The 15,492-nt window shown below is 40.9% G+C and overlaps 1 long non-coding RNA gene across 2 annotated transcripts; it reads left to right on the top strand.

Annotated features, from left to right (window-relative positions):
- Positions 1-4,629: 4,629 nt before the first annotated feature.
- LOC140602237 (uncharacterized) lies at positions 4,630-14,919 on the top strand. 2 transcript variants are annotated; one of them, XR_012005212.1, is made up of 3 exons: positions 4,630-4,780; positions 10,930-11,003; positions 14,663-14,919. It is a non-coding gene; the product is annotated as an uncharacterized lncRNA (long non-coding RNA). The 2 variants fall into 2 exon arrangements; XR_012005213.1 differs by lacking the exon at positions 14,663-14,919 and adding an exon at positions 12,388-13,638.
- Positions 14,920-15,492: the final 573 nt, after the last annotated feature.

Genomic DNA, 15,492 nt, shown 5'->3' with positions numbered 1-15,492 from the left:
GCAATTCTGGTATCTAGGAATTAGACAAGGTCCAGGAGGTGGGATGTTCTGATTCTCAGCATACTTGCAGAGCACTGAAAGATTTCCGGGGGTGCCTGGAATGATTTATCTGTGACTTCCCAGTGGGACCAAGGACGAATGACTGTGCTCTCTAACCCACCACCTGGGCCCTGCTAGTGGAGGTTGGGGATTGAGGGCGTCAAATGCCTTATGTGACCCAAGGCAAGCTGAAGAGAAATTCCAGCTCCCAGAAGCACTCATAGGAAAAGGTCTTGAAGTTTCAATTAAGCGATTTTCTTTGAAGATTTTTGACTTGCATTAATTCCCTGAAGAAGTTCATTCACTTTCCAAAGCAATTTCCCTCCAAAGGGTGGTTTGCTCTCCGAAGGCGAATTTTAATACTGATGTATGTCATTTATCCCCCACATCCTTTCTGAGACGACATATTGTAGAAAAGCCATTAGGAAACACTTCATATAATAGTTCCTTCACCCTTGAAACATCTTCTGAGAGGTAGGAGGAGGAGCTGAAAGTATAGTCCTCCTCCACTACTTGCCCCATTTTAGAAGCAGAGAAATTGAAACTCATGTGTGTCCAGCGACGATCGGTGGTGTCCAGCTTCATAGCTGCCCCTCCATCTGACCTTGTCAGTCTTCTCAAGATGAGGACTCTGTGCTCCCAAGAAGAGATTGGGATTTTCCCTGGTTTCAGTCATTGTCACAGATGCCATTTCTATGCATATCACAAGGAGCTCCCTCCATAAATCTGGTTTTTTATTAAATCTGTAGCATAGGAATTCTGTTTAAAAAAATATATATATAGTATTAAGAACAAATTTACTGTAAAGGACACTCATTCTAAATCCTCCGACCCTTTTTTCCTTAAAGGCTGCGATACTTTCTTTAGTGTCCTTCCAGAAATAGTCTATTTACAAGCATATTAAGTATCTGTATACACATACACACAAACACACACACACACACACACACAGCTTACATTTCAAAGATTACTTTTCCCACATGAAAAAAAAAGCCTTCAGAGTTCTATTGAATAAATTTTATAATTTTTAATGCTTGTTTGGCATGGACAATAATAAAATAACAAACTCAATTACTCATACTCTGTGGGAAAAGGGTATTTCTGTTTTTATATATTCTTTAAATGAGTATTTTCTATATTCATATGCATACATATTCTTTTATTTTTTTATATGCATGTTAACATATAGTTTATTTCCCTTTTCAAAACTTTGTGATAGTTCTTGGATTTGAATCAATACCTAGAAGTTTATGTATCCATACATAAGACTAAACCTACCTCATTCTTCCTTAACTGTTACATGGTATTCTTTAATTAGTTCCTAATCGTTGGACAAGTTAGGGTTTCCAGGATAATGCTGTGATGCATAACCCTGTACAAATTGTTAAATACGTAAGCAGAGTTATAGAATAAGTTTGTAGAAATGGAATTGCTTGGCCAAAGAGTGTGTGCACTTTAAAAGTTGAGATATATGAACAAATTTGCTTCCCAAAGAAGTTGTATCACATTATATTTCAATTACACGAGTGTATCTCGGCATCCTTCCCAACACGATGTATTACTACACTTTCTGATCTCTGTCATTCTGTTAGGTTACAAGTTGTATCTTGTTATTATTTTAATTTATAGTTATTCAATTTTAAATGAGTTTGGGCATCTTCCCCGTGTTGGAAAGCGATTGGTATTTATTTTTCTGTTGCTGCATTTGCATGAACTTTGCCCATTTTTCTACTGAACTGTTGATTATTTTCTTATTGATCCATAAAAGCCCTTTATACATTAAGGAAATGGACCAATGATGCATGCCCTGTAAAGTCTCCCCCTTTTTACTTCTAATGATCAATTATTGCTCTTATATATCGCTTTCCTCACTCTCTCTCCTACTTTCTCTCCTATTTACTTTCTTATTGAGTTACTTATATATCTTGTTTATTTGGACGGGAAAGAAGGATGAGGGTCAGGTTTGCAAGGAAGTCTACTTTTGAATATCTAGTGAGTAGATATTTTCCAGAATGTATAGAAAGAAAATGTGAAGCCAGAAAGGCCCTTTACCTGACATTTGTATCAAAAGTTTGTTCTTCCTCTTGATTCACTGATGGACACTTGGAAGACTCGCATCTTGCTCATTGACTATAAATTATTGCCTGCATTCAACAAACTTCTTAAGTTTATATTTACACCCTCTTATTTTTTGCTTTTCTTAGAACTCTCTCTTCCTTCTAATTTACTCTCAAAGAGTGATCATTATTTGGCTGGTACAGTTATCTCTAGACTCTTACCTCTTCATTAAGTACCTGGATCAGGACAATTTGTGTGGCAAGATTCTGATGGGAAGAGAGACGGTCTCAGGTTCTCGCTTCAGGATTTATCCCAGTCTCCTGTCTCAGAATCCTGGGGCCATGCTTTCCTCTGACAGATTCAAGGAGGTGAGGCCCCTCATGAGGCATACTCCTCTCTCTGTAGGTTTCTGTTGAGAACCCACTTTTCCAAATCCTGCTAAAACCAATTCAACTTTAGCTAACATGGTAATGATTTGTGGGGAGCAGAAGAAATTCCTCTGTAATTATGCGTGAATTGATGTGTGATTTCCTAATGAGCTTAAGTGAAGAAATCATCATTTTGTGATAAATGCTTTATATCTTAAAATGCTGGAAACACATATCTAATAAATTCAATCAAACCACTCTCATTTATATAACATTTGCAATTATTATTTAACATGCTGGCTTTCTTTGCTGCTTTACTGCTTTGGGTAATTGCAGAATCTAAAAGTTCCCTATTCATAAACAAGGCCACAGAAAACTCATTACATAGGAGTTTTTCTTAATGCAATCATAAATGAGTTCATTTTGAAATGTATTTGCATGCTGTGTAGGCTAAGACCCCCTTACCAGAAAATGTTGTAGTCACTGAATGAGCTTGCTAAATCAGGGACATTTGCCCCTGGAACAAGCTAGGTTATTCTCTGATACTGCAGCTTGGGCATCTAACAATGTCCAGACAAGCTGGGAAGAGCATCCAATGATAAAAATATGGTTCCTCTTCATCGAAGAAATGAGACCCAGTGAGTTAAGTGGTCACAGGGCCGCAATGGATTCAGCGACTGCAGGACAGAAGGCAACACAATATATTGATTGAGGACTCAGTTCCAGATTCAGATTCTGGCTATGTCACTTAGTAGCTGTGTGACTTTAGACAAACTACTCAGTCTCTCTAGGCCTCAGTTTACTCATCTGTCAAAGGGAGACAATGCCTATTGTTGTTGGCAGGATTAAATGAGATGGCATATGTGGAAGTTCTGGGCACACTGGCACAGAACACATGACAGCAAATTGTTGCTAGTCAAATAATAATTAGTAGCCTTAAACACTGATAAATAACAGGAGCAAAACTGACCCCCCCCCCCGCCCTTCCACACTCCAAGCATTTTCCTAGGTGGCCAAGGTGGTAGTTTGTTTCATTTTTATCTTCTAGGGAGCTGAGAGAATGACAGGAATTGATAATGGTTTACTCCCTGGGACCCAGGGCCATTTCCTGATGGGTTATACTGAGCAGGTTGTTCAACCCTAAAAGAATCCTTTTTCACTGAGATGTGTTAGAATTTGGGGTTTGGTAAATGGAGACCCAACATGGTAAATGGTTTTGAGACTCATATCGAAATTAGCAGCAGTTGACCAAGGGTTGACAGAATGTATTAGAAATCTGTACAGGAGAGTCTTCCCAGGGCTCCCTCTAAGGATCTCTGCCTTAACCACAGGCGCTGCTCAAGGCGCAGCCATGTTTTTTGCTCTGTAACTCAGCCCACTTCCCGTCAGGGCCACAGTTGACTGGACAAGGATAGGCCCCTGGCCAGGGCAGTCCCTGGGGTCCCCAATGGCCAGGGGAAGCAAGGCTTGGCCAGTCATATTTCTTCACTCGATGATAGGTGGGGAGAGAGCAAGGCCATGGGCCTGAAGAGGCCCTCATGGATCTTGTGTGAGCTGAAGTGAAGGCTGCACAGAAACTCAGGGAAAGGAGTGGAAATGTAGGGAGTGGAGAGGAGAACCTCTGCACAGAAGATGCAGGGTCAGTGGGAGAGAGAGCCAGGGAGTCTAATGGGTGCTGCTCTGGTTCCAGATGGGTTTTCTAATTCCAGATGTCTTTACCTATCTCCACAGACCTTTGCTCCCTGAGGCAGCTTGAGGAGAGACCCTTCACAGGCACTTGTAAGAGACCACCTTAAGCCCAGTCTGGGCTGCAGCGAGAAAGCAGAGGTTGGAATAAATAGGTAAAATAAAGGTCTGAATTGATAAGTAGTGGCAACAATATGGAGCATTGTTAATTATTCTACAAGGAATCTTGTTATCCATTTATTTTATAGATAACAGTGCAGACCTTGTAAATTGTAATAGAATGTTTGGTTTCTGAACATAAATGAATAAAAAGATGTAAATTCTCAAGGTATTTAATTCTAATGAAATTCAAAGAACTTAAACTTCCATTCAAATAGAGAAATCTATTATCTTTTTAGACAATTGGCTTGTTCATCGGTCCTTCCAAGGACATTAAATAAAACATGTATGAATGTTCCTTTGTTGGAGTCTGCATAGATTTCACAGTGCCTAACATTTTTCCTAATAAAGAAGCAACTTTCTGTCCTTTTCTTTTCTGTATTTCCACTGCTACCATCGTAATTCTACGTTGTTTTTCACCTGGACTTTTGCAGTTTCCGGCTAGGTGGTGTCACCACATTATGTATACAGTAAGTATCCATTAAATGCTTTCTGGAATGCTTCTGCTACACTTGAACTAACCAGAATTCCTCACACAAGGAAGCAAAACTTAAATAATTTTATTTATTGTGTAATAAAAACCCAAACGTATACAAAAGTAGAGAGTGATGAACTGTTATATAGCCATTCAAGGATGATCAGGAATGATCACTCAGGACCTATATTCTCTATATTCACATATTCCCCTGTTTCCTCTATTCTCATGCTAATTTTATCTTTTTTTTTTTAAAGATTTTATTTATTTATTCATGAGAGATAGAGAGAGAGGCAGAGGGAGAAGCAGGCTCCATGCAGGGAGCCCGATGTGGGTCGATCCCGGGACCCCAGTATCATGCCCTGGGCCGAAGGCAGGCACTAAACCACTGAGCCCTCTGGGGACCCCCTCTCATGCTAATTTTGAAGCAAATCCAAGATATCATATTATTTCCTTCATAAGTATTGTTATGGTATCTCTAAAAGAAAAAAATTGTGATGTAACCAAAATACCATCATTACAGCTAAACTAAAATAATAATGATTTAATATGATAAATATCCATCTATGTTCAAATTTCCCTAATTGTCTTATTTTTTACAGTTTGTTTGAACCATTTTTGAAATGAGCGTAACACATTATAATGGTTGACTTATCTCTTAAATAAATCTCTCCCTCTTTCATTCCCTCCTTCTCTCTTTTCCTGAGATTTATGTGTCAAAAAAAAAGGGTCATTGTCCCATAGTTTTCCACAGTCTGGCTTTTGCTGACTCCATTTTTGTGTTATTTCAAATGTTCCTTTGTCCATTCTATTTTCCTTGAATTGGTTTTTAAATGTCGACTAGGCCCTCACTTGGATTCAGATTCAGGGTACTCCGTGAAAAGGCACGTGATGTCAGCTTGTTTCCCTTCGCCAGCAGTCATTGATGATTATCGCCTGGATCCATTAGATCATTAGGGGTTGCAAAATGGTGGTGTCCTAATTCTGTCATTCTTTCTCCATTTATTAACAAGTCTACTTTTAACTCCTCATCAACTGGTTACCCTAAGGTATAGTTCATATAGAAAGGGCAAGATAAATGTTTGATTTAAAATTGTTTGTTGGGACAAGTGGGTGACTCAGTGGTTGAGCATCTGCCTTTGGCTCATGTTGTGATCCTGGGGTCCCGGGATCGAGTCCTGCATCATGCTCCCTGTAGGGAGCTTGCTTCTCCCTCTGCCTGTGTCTCTGCCTTTGTCTCTGTGTCTCTCATGAATAAAATAAATAAACTCTTTAAAAAAAATAAAAAATACAATTGTCGATTCCCTTAGCATTTTAAATGTGCCCAGTGAGTTTCTTTGCAAATTATTATTATGGATTAAATGTATTTGAGATGTTTCAAATTCATTGCATTTATTACTCTTATGGATGATCATAATGTTCTACCTTTGGCTCCTAGGAGCTTCTTCAAGTTGGCTCCTAATTTTTTTCATCTGGATCCAGTGGTCTTTGATGTGTTCCTTGCTCTCTGTAAAACAAGAAGTTCCAGGCTCACCTTGTAGATTTCCTACTTTAGAACCAGAGTCAGCTTTTTCTCCAACAAAAATCAAATTTTTCTTCTGGTTCTTTTTAGCGGAAATGGCATCTAAAGACCACAATCTGGGCACTAGGGATGTTCATTGGTAGATGATTGGTTTTCATTTCTTGGTCTTTTCAAAATAAATTGGTCTTTTTTAAAGATAAAACATTTTTTTGAGTTCATATTGATACTTTCCATTCAAATGTAGAACTACAGAGTTTTTACTTAATCAATTTTATATATTTTGAATTCATTACAGTTTTTTCATCTTATATTTCTTTTCTTCTTCCTTTTCTATTTTGCTATGATGCTTTTGTGAAATACAAAAGGATTTTATTTTGAATTGTTAGTCAGATTTATCACCCTTTTCCTTATTGCACCCGAATTTTGAGTCATAGCTAAGAGAGTTTTCCCCACTCCTATGTTACAGGAGATTTCATCCATATTTTATTCTAATATATGAATGGTTTTATTTACGTTTAAATTTCTGACCTATTTGAAATTTATCTCCTTGTGTTTGAATGAAGAAGAGATCTAATTTTATCTTTTTCCACATGACTTTTCATTTAACCCAACATTACTTATTAAAAAGTCTATCTTTTTCTTCTTGATATAAGATGCCACCTTTATCCTGAATTAAATTTCCACTTGTGATTGGTCTTATTCCCATACAATCTTTCTGTCTATTTATATGCCAATACCACATTGTTTGAATTATGGAGGCTCTACAATCTGCTCACCCTTTTCAGGATTTTCCAGACAATTCTTGGTTAAGCAGAACTTTTGAGTGAGAACCTATCTTCATGTTTCCTATCAGGGTTCTGATATGCCTACTTTCTAAGATAGCACCTCACTGATTTGATAAATAAGATTGAGGGAAGGCATGAATGGGCCCCTTAAGACAGGAATTGGCAAACTGTGGCCCATGAGCCACATTTATCGGTAAATGAAATTTTGTTGAAATATAACTATATTGCCTAGGAGTGCTTTTGTGCTCCCATCTTCAATGGGAGATTGAACAGTTGTCGTGAAGACTGAATGGACTGCAAAGCCTAAAATATTAAGATACCATTTCTGGACCTTTACAGAAAAAATTTGCTGACTCTCTCTTAAAATAATAGATTGGTATACTAACAGGTCTTCTAGAGATAATGCTAAACCCCAAACAACCCACTACACAGTTTGTGAGGTTCCCTGCAAAATAAAAATTCAACTCCCTTCATTCAAAAAGCAGGAAAAAAGTGCTGTGAAGGTACTGGAATATAAAGTATTTTCCTCCAGCAGTTGATATTTCATGTTGTTTTATTTGTTCTTTAATGTCATTTTAAATAAAGACAAATTAAAATTATTAGCATGAATTTTACCTTTCATCTTTACATTGTACAATATCTATTTTAAATGTAAACAGAAGAGCACTTAACTTGTATGCAGAATCACTGAAATTACACAATTCCTGTTTCCTGACTTGTCCCTGAAGGATGCCTTCAGTTGACCAGGGGAGACAAACACAAGCCAGGAGGGTTGGAAGTGGAGAGAGAGAGCCTCCCAGGCATGGAATGGGCCCAGGAGAGCAAGTGCAGAGTCTCGAAGGAGACCTGGGGCACAATCAGGACACCAGGGGCTTGATGTCTGCCTCGTTCCCCCTCCCACAAGCTGCTGGACCAATACTCCATTTCTAGGCCTAGGGTGAGAAAGCCCCATAAGCCCACCACTACAGGAAGAAGGGACCCTTCAAGGGTACTGCAAACAATACTCCAGTACAGCTATGTGCCTGGATAGGGGTGGGCAAATCACCCCCTAATGTGGGGCAGAGCAGAGAGACGGTGGTGGTCATGGGGCAGGGCCAGGGGAGGGGGTACTGGGTGCTAAGGACCTGTCCTAGGGAGGTGTGGGGGCAGTAGGAAGTCAGACCTTGTGTCAGTCCGGCTTTAAGCCCCCAACACATGTTCCATTGTCTCATTGTATTTCACTTACAAAACATAAACTCAAAGATAAAATAATTGTGACTATCAAGACTACAGCCATAGAACGTCAAACCTCAAATTTGGAGCTCTGGATAACCACACTGCTGGCACACCCTTGATGCCTCCCCATCTCAAGTAATTACCCTGTCCCCTGGGAATGTCTGTCAACACTATAGCTAGAAGGGAATGGGTGGGAGTATAGATATTGTGGGGAGCCCTGCAGATGGGTGGCACCCCTCAGTGATACCTTAGAAGGGTTGTCTGTCTGCTTAAGTCCTACTTTTTTTTTGGGGGGGCTTTTTTTAACATGCATTTTTTATTATGGTAAAATATGCACAAAAAGTTTACCCTTTTAGCCATTTTGAAGTGTACAAATCAGCGACGTTAAGTACATTCACATCATTGTGCTCCCATCACAGCCATGCATCCTCAGAATTTTTTCATCTTGAACTTTGAAACTCTGTCCCATTGAACAGGAACTCTTCATTTCCTCCTCCTCCCAGTTCCTGGCAGCTGCCATTCTACTTCCTGGCTTTATGAATTTGACTACTGTAGGTACCACATTTAAGAAGAATCATAGAGTATTTGGGTTTTTGTGACTGGCTTATTTCACCTGGCATAATGTCCTCAGGGTTCATCCATGTTGTTGCATGTGTTGGAATTTCCTTCTTTTTTAATGCGGGAAATTTAATGTGGAAAATATACCACATTTTGTCTGTCCATCCATCCGCTGATGGCCACTTGTGTTGCTTCCGTGTTTTAGCTATTGTGAATAGAGCTGCTGGGAGTGTGGGTGTGCTATTTATTGTCCTTTAACACTTGGTTCCTATATCACAGAACACACCTTTACTTAGGATTATACTGATGTTGTAGCTACTCTGTGGGGACCTGGAGCCTCAGGGACATTCCAGGGTCACACTTGATGCCCCGCTGAGGATTTGGTTTCTAGCCTGCATAGATTGGCAAGAACAAGAAAATGTTTCAAAAGGAGAAGCCACTGAAGCACTATTTTTCTTTGTTTCTGCAAAACAACTTTGGTTTATTTTCTCCCATTTGAGGCTTTGTTTTCACCTATGCAAATGTGATTCATCTTTCAGCGCTAGAGAAGGGCCTTAAATAACATAATTACTTCACCAATCATCTCCTTGGCTATTGGAAATCATCTTTTCAGTGAGGTTGACTGCATGCAGTTGCTTGAGCTCTATACAGACCCCAAATAATGAGCAAGCTTCTTTTCTTAACATGCTAATTATTCTCTGAAGCGAGTGTTGTTTTAAAAGGGGGACTTAATTGGATGTTAAATCTGCAATTGAAAGATTAAATTATGAAATAAACAAACATATCAGTCTAATAGGTCTTTGGAAAAAAATTAGTCATTCTACTCCAGTTTTTGTTAAAGTGCAAATGCATTCAGATATATATTTAATTCTCTGCCCATTCTGCTGCGCTTTGTAGCTCTCAGCCCGAGCTCTTTCCTGGGCTGATTCCAAAGGAAGTCATCTCAGGAGGCTGAGTAAGCTCAGGATTCTGTGAGCACTGGCCCCAAAATAACCTTTTGCTTAAAGACTTTACCTGTATAAATGAAATTCAAGAAATGTTGAGAAACCATTTTGAAATGAATAATACCAAAGCAATTCCAAGGGGTATAATTTGGGATGCATCAAAGGTGGTGGTTAGAGAATACATTTGCCTCACTGTAAGTTTAAAGGAAATCAAAGATCAAAACAGGTACATGTTCAAGAAGGAAATTAAGAAATGAGAAGTACATCATAGCTATATAAAAATCCCAAATGATTTTTTTCAGAAAATTATTTCAAGGCAAAGTAATACCCTTTCTAATGGAAAAGAATGTGAAACCCCCCAAGTTTATAAAGCAAGCTTCCCGAGGATAGGAAATAAAGATGAGTAGCTCTTCAGCTTTACATTTTAAAAAGGTACAAGAAAGCAAAGATTTTTTTTCTCCCCCTAAAATAAGTACCCATCTGGGAGAATGGTAATACAACCAGAATATGAAGTTTCTTTTAACACAGATGCCCAGGGCTGGGGGAAATGAGAGGAATATGCATTACCCTCCATCACATTTCAGTTACACTAGACTGAGTGCACAAGTAACCCCGGGGCAAGACGGCTTCATCCACCAAGCCTGGGGGGTTGGGTAATGAGGGGGGCTGGGCATATTGATAGAGTGTTCTTGAGGTTAGGAAATCCTTGCAAACATCCTATTAGGTAGGTACCTTCAGGGGAGAATTCTAATACATTGTTTGGAGAGAGATATTGTCTTTCATTGACAGTTTATCAAACAACTATCATTATCCCTAAATCAGATTAATTTTTAACACATTACTTTTTCCATGTTTTAAAACTTGGTAATGAGATTTTCTTAAGGCTTTATTCCAGGGGTAGTAAATTTATTTTTTGTGGCTGAATCCTTTAATTTTCATCTAATGAAATTCCTTGTCAGTCTTATTTACCGTCTGCTTGTTAGGTGATGGTAAAACATGTTGACAGCACACAGTGACCAGGTCTGGACACTGAAATGCAGAAAATTTGTCCTTATATTGTTAGTTTTCTGGTGTGGAATGGCAATATAGTTATGCTTAAAAATATGTTTTTGTCTTTTAGAGATGTATTGAAATACTTCCTGAAAAAAATGATGTAATGTTTTGGATTTGCTTTAAAAAGAATGTAGAACATAGGTAAGTGGGGAGTATCTATTTTACATATGTTTGAAATTTTCCATAACAAAAATTTTTCTTTAAAAAAAAAAAGCAGTTCTTTACTTAAGAATCTTCTACCCATTTCCCCAAGTAAAAGAGTGAGTGCAAAGGAGTGATTCTTCTTGCAAGAGGATCCCATGCTGGATCTATGTGGGAGCTGTGACTCTTCTGTGTTTTCTCTTCCAGCCACACCAGCACTAGTGGGGATTCATTGCCAATCCTTTTTTAAAAAGGATTTTATTTATTTATTTGAGAGAGAAGCATGAACAAGAAGGAGAGGAAGAGGGAAAAGCAGATTCTCCACTGAGCAGGAAGCCTGACTAGGACTCGATCCCAGGACCCCGGGATCATGACTTGAATCTAAGGCAGCTGAGCCACCCAGGCACCCCAGAAACTGCCAATCCTTTTAGGGGCAAATGGAATGGAAAAGAAAATCATCTACTAAGTGCTTATTTATTACATGTAAGGTATCATGCTAGACACTTTATATGTGGTATTTCATGTCATCCTGTGAGGTGTACATAATTTTAAAAAATCCCATGAGGCAAGGTTATTTAAAAAAAAAATCCTATTTTGGGATGCTTGGGTGGCTCAGTGGTGGAGCGTCTGCCTTTGGCCCAGGGCATGATATCAGGGTCCTGGGATCGAGTCCCACGTCTGGCTCCCTGCATGGAGCCTGATTCTCCCTCTGCCTGTGTCTCTGCCTTGCTCTCTGTGTCTCTCATGAATAAATAAATAAAATCTTTAAAAAAAAGAAGAAATTGAAGGAGGGGAGGTTAATTAACGTGATGGTCTATATAGCTTGGAATACCTTTGGCTGCAATATAATAACAAACCAAGCTCAAACTGTTTTAAACAACAAAAAGTACTTATTGGCTAAGGTAACTCAGTAAATCCCAAGATGCTGCAGGTTTTAGGGACAGTTCTGTCAGGATTTTGATTTCTCCATCTTTACAATTCTCCATGTTCTGCTTTCCTCCACACGCTGGCTTCCCTTATAGCGAAAAAAAGGCTGTGGCAGCCTCAGGTCTTGTATGTGCATAACACACCAATCGGGGCAAGATAGGCTCCCGTCTCCCCAACATAAAGTCAGTTCTGGAGTTCACTTGGATTGGACTAACCAATTACTATGGACAGAGAAGGCCATGGGACCAGTAGCCCAGGCCCATCCCTTAACCCTGGCCTCATGGATGAGATGATGCTGAGTGGTTTTGCCTGTTAAGGCCCACCTGTGGGCCTGGAGCTGCAGTTGATCTTACCCAAACCGCAAGACTACTACAGAGCGTTATGTTCATAAGATTTCCAGAGAAATAATTTGATAGAATTAGATTTCACAGGGGTCTCTGTGCCTGTCCATTCACAGGGAGGAAGGACCGGGAGAATTGAGATTGCCCTCTTTCCACTCATCTAAGCCGACCCAACTTGGTGGTTGAGCAGAAGGAAAATGTGGGTGGTCGTTTCCAGTTTGGGGAAAAGCAAAAAGGAATATGAGAATAGAGAGCCAATGGAGAACTTTTGCCTTCCATCTGGGAGAAGTTGCGAGAGGCTGAGATAGAGAGGTAGGCTTTGTTTTGTTTTATTTTGTTTTTGGTGGTGCTGCTGTGCACCTATAATTCACTCTTTCCTTTAACATTTGCTAGAGAGGTAGAGCAAAGAATTGAAATAGTCGTAATTAAAGTTGTTGGGTTGTGTTTTTTCTGAACATGACCCTGAGCTGAGAATAGGCCATGTGAAGCTCTAGGTTTTATTTGGGTTACATAGTAAACTGAGGTAAGATAACAAGCAAGAACCAAAAAAGAATGATATGGGCAAAATGTGTCCAGTGATGTGTCCAAAATGTGTTTAGACACTGAGGGCTGCTGGAAGTGAGAAGGGCTGATAGAGGAGGCAGGATTTGATATTGAGGAGGGCAGAAGGTTTGGTTGGTTAAGCCAGTCAAGTAAAAAGATTGGGAATATGCATAGAAAATCACCTGCACCTGGGGACAAAGCAGAGAGTTTGTGTTGGGATGCAGTAGGGTGAGTGGTAACACAGACAGCTAACGTTTATTGAGCGCTTACTATATGCCAGATGCTGATCTAAATGCTCATTTAGATCCTTGTTAAATGATCCTAAAAACTCATTTTAATCCTCGGTAAAACATGGAATGGCTAACCCGTTTGCCAGAGGTCACACAGGGAAAGGACAGGAAAAGACAGGGCCAAGGTATCTGAGTGACCAGGCAGCAAGAGATCATCGGGAGGAGAGCTGGGAGGACTCCCCCCAAATTCATTGTTTGCTAGCAGAGTAAAGCCTCACGTGGTCTGTGCAGCTAGGGCTTCATTGCAGCAGTTAGGAGCAATGGATTGGGTGTACCTATAGCTCCAGGGGTAGGGCTCAAAAATCCAGGGGTGAGTCACAACAAAAGAAGCAGAAAGAAGTCTGTAGCATAACACCATTGATGTCATTGGGAAGCCTCGGACACCCACAAAGCCAAACCACACATTTTACAAGGACACGGTCATTCAGGGATGTGTGTGTGTCAAATTCATTAGGGTGGGCACCCACAGGAAGGAAGGTGCTGGGAATGGGGGCCGGGATGAGGATACCTCCGCTCGGTCGGCGGGGGGGCCTACGTGGATGGATGACGATGGCGTTGCTTGAACTGGGGACAGGGCTACCTCAGCAGCCCGCAGCTTGCCCAACAGGGGCAGAAGGCGAGAGCTCACCCGGGCTGACAGCACGCTTTGCCGAGGGCCGGGCCGGGGGGACAGTCACTGTGGGCACAGGCCTGGCTCCTTCTGTCTCCCCTGCTGTTGGGGCTGTGGTGGGGGGGGGGGTCACAGATAATCCACAGCCCAGAGCTGCTGGGGCAGGCAGCTGAGGGGCAGCAAGGTGCTGGAGAGAAAGGAATGCAGGGGGGCCGGGCCCTGACCCCCCACCAGCCCCCCCTATGGGACCCAGCCAGCCCATGTCTTCATTCCGGGCCTGGTTTCCTCATCTCTGAAATGGAGGGTTTGCACTGCACATTCTCTAAAGCCCCTTCCAGACTGAAAGCTCCTATCCCCCCCTCACCCTAGGAGAGAACTCCACACATCCCAGGGAAAGCCGACATCCCCCTTCTCGCACCTCTGGGCCATCCCAGGCCTGGAATCAGGCCCCACAATTCACTTCCACGGTGAAAATAAGACAGATCTGTCAATGGCTCCTCAACCAGCTGGCATGGGAATTACAGCTAAATTTCTATAGATGTTATTCTGTGTTTATAATGTTGTTTGTGTGAATTTATAGAACTTGCGAAACCCAAAACATTTGTTTTTCTCTAAAGGAAGGAGAGGTTAGGTTTGGTAACCAAAATGAACTGTGTGTGTGTGTGTGTGTGTGTGTGTGTGTGTGAGTGTGTGAGTGTGTGTAGGGGAAATGCGTCTGATTGCTCTAATTTTCCTTTCAGTAATGGACTGATTTCCACATCTAGGCAGGAACACTCAATCGATAGAGTTGACCGCTGCCACAATTGCCACGTTTTAAGACATTACTCCTTTTATTTGGACTCCTGTGTACCTCTTCTGTGTTTGACAACCTCTTTCTCTGAGTAATAAAGGATCGCTTCTAGTTCCCTGAAATCACTTGTTTTGATCCTATTGTTCATTACAATGCAGGTGCGAACTGTTTATGAGTTTGCCTAAGTAACACATTTGGAGGCAGATTACTTATAGAGCCAAGATCTGTTATTTGTGGAGCACGGAGGAAGCAGCTCAGACTTAAAGGGAGTACGAGACACGTGTCTGCTGGAGCCCGGGAGGTTCTGTCTGTGGATCGGGAAGCTGGTGACACAGGTACATTCAGTTTGGGAAAAATTCATCAAGCCGTACACCTCCGTGCACTCTCTGTATGTGGATTATATTCTAATGAATGTTTCCCTTTTAAATAAAAGTACTTGAAGTCACCGATATCTCTCATCTTTGTGGGGATGTCTAGGGGTTCATTATCATTAGTGGATTTAAATTAATGCTGGTCAAATTGAATCTCAGATTCATAGAATTTTAAACTTGGATCTCAGAAATAATTTAGCTCAACTCTTATCTTTTTACAGCTGAGGGAATGCAGGCCGGGGGTGGGGGTGGGGGTGGGGGAGCAGGGGGGAAGCGGCTTGCCCAAACCCACGCAGAGGTGAAGCCTTGCCACTCCTCCTGGCCTGCTACAGGAGCAGTAATGGGACCGTCGAAAAGAGCTGTTGGAGACAAGTATTATACCAACTCACATAATTCTTTGGTGGTTTCAGGTCCCAAACGAGGAATTATTAGTCTTGCAAGTCATCTCCCAGACTTTAGCAATCTGTGGCGCTATTAAAGCTCATTTGTAGGTTCATACTTCTTAAGTCAAAAGACCATCTGAATTAAGGCCAGATGTACATCCGTGAAAGAGAAAGAAGATAATTTGCCAGTGATTGAAATGTGCGGCTGCTTACATAGAGGAGTAGTTTGATTTT

This window comes from Canis lupus, chromosome 13 (assembly GCF_048164855.1).
Source record: "Canis lupus baileyi chromosome 13, mCanLup2.hap1, whole genome shotgun sequence".
Classification (NCBI taxonomy): domain Eukaryota; kingdom Metazoa; phylum Chordata; class Mammalia; order Carnivora; family Canidae; genus Canis; species Canis lupus.
This window is presented reverse-complemented; position numbering and strand designations above follow the sequence as displayed.